The following is a 1,798-nucleotide window of genomic DNA, read 5'->3' on the forward strand; positions in this document are numbered from 1 at the left end:
AAAATGTTCAATATACAATGTAGAACACTTGAGCTGGTTTGTATGGTTCCTTTAAATGTTAGTGTGTGGCTGAGGGCACCAATCTGCTGACTGCACTGGAGCTGGTTCAAGTTTCCAGTGCAGGCTCAGAGTTGGACCTGACAATAGCTAAACTGTTGGCCCCAGGACTGCATGGGGGACAGTTTGAGACTTGCACTGAAGCTGACAATCAGCTGACTGTTGGCCCTGGGCCAACCTCCTGGTGCAGGGAGAGCCTTAGATTGTGATCATGGGCTCCCCCTGCACTAGCAAGTAGTAATGGTGTGATGGGGATCTGATCCCTGGTTAAACATGGCAGGAGGTGCACTTGTGGGGATTGGGTCCCATCACACTATTAAATGAACACCTTCCAGGGGCCTGCCTTATTCTCTTCTTTTTTAGAAGAGAATGTGCCTAGTTTTTTCAACCTTTTATTGTAGGTCAGGGTTCCTGAACCTCTTACATTTTGTGTTGCCTGACTCCACAGTTTGTCTGCATCTTTCTTGAAGTACAGTGACCAAAACTGGATGTGCTGTTCTGGCCAAGGCCTTACCCCTGCTGAGTAGAGTGGAATAATTGTCTCCTGTGTTTTACATACAACACATGTTAATATTTCTCAGAATAAGATCCCTCACTCTTGCAACAGCATCATGTTGTTGACTTTTTTGGTGATTTATTATGCCTCAAGCCCCTTTTCTGTTATATTGCTGCTTAGTCCATTGTTTCCCATTTTATAGTTGCGCACTTGACTTGCGTGAGAAATGTATATGGCTCTGAGATCAGAATGTGATTCTTCAATGGCCTACTGATATGGGGAAAGTGGAGGTGATCTCCATCTTGTTTACCTAGATCATTATGAATGACCCTTAACTGCATATCTAGGAGATGAGTAAGCATGCTGCATATATAGGATGAAGAAAGTATCTAGAGTTCTGTATCAGTCTGTGGAAAGCACACTAAGATGTGTACGTTATTGGCACATTTAGATAACAAAAACATACTGTATACCGGTGTCCATCTTGTAAAACTGTCCTAGATATTAAAATTTCATGTCTAACTATGCTTAGCTCATTACTTCTATAAAAATAGTTTTAAAAGTAGCAACTAGAAGGTCTCAACCTAGAATCAGGGCTGCTTTTTGCTAGGAGCTGTAGAAATGCAATAAATGGGTATTCCCAAAAATTCCTAGTGTTCCAGCAGTTGATGGAGAAATTCTAGTTAAAAAAAGGTTCTTATTAACAGAGAAATGATACAATATGGAGTTCATAAAGGTCAGAGTTCATCAGCTTCACAGCAGACGCAATGAATGTACATCCCAGAGGGATTTAAATTTAAACAGATGTGTGTAAGTGAGGATGCTGCTCTTTCCATTTCTAAGTTTCTTTGTTTTAGGAAGTACGTGTTAGTACTGTACTTGCAGCTTTTATGCTGTTTTTACCTTCCTTGTATTGTACTGTACTTTGTATATGTGAACACTAACAAAATATTGAATAAACATTGCACAAAAAGGGAATTTCTAATGGAGTAAAAAGTTATTGCTGGCCTTAAACATAACTCTAGTGAGGGAATGGCATGGCCTAATTAAACGAATGTGTACTGAGATGGGAGTAAGCTATCTATTTGGTATTTTACATTTGTAGTCTAGCTGTATTTATTAAGGAAAAACTGACTTTTAGCCTAAGGTCATTTAAAGAAACTCATAGTAAATGGCCTTTTTGGAATTCAATTTAATTTCAGCTATATCGAGTCTTTATGCTGCCCTTCAAAAAAAAAAAAAAAA

Source organism: Gavialis gangeticus, unplaced genomic scaffold (genome assembly GCF_001723915.1).
Source record: "Gavialis gangeticus isolate Ggan-Ray unplaced genomic scaffold, GavGan_comp1, whole genome shotgun sequence".
Classification (NCBI taxonomy): Eukaryota; Metazoa; Chordata; order Crocodylia; family Gavialidae; genus Gavialis; species Gavialis gangeticus.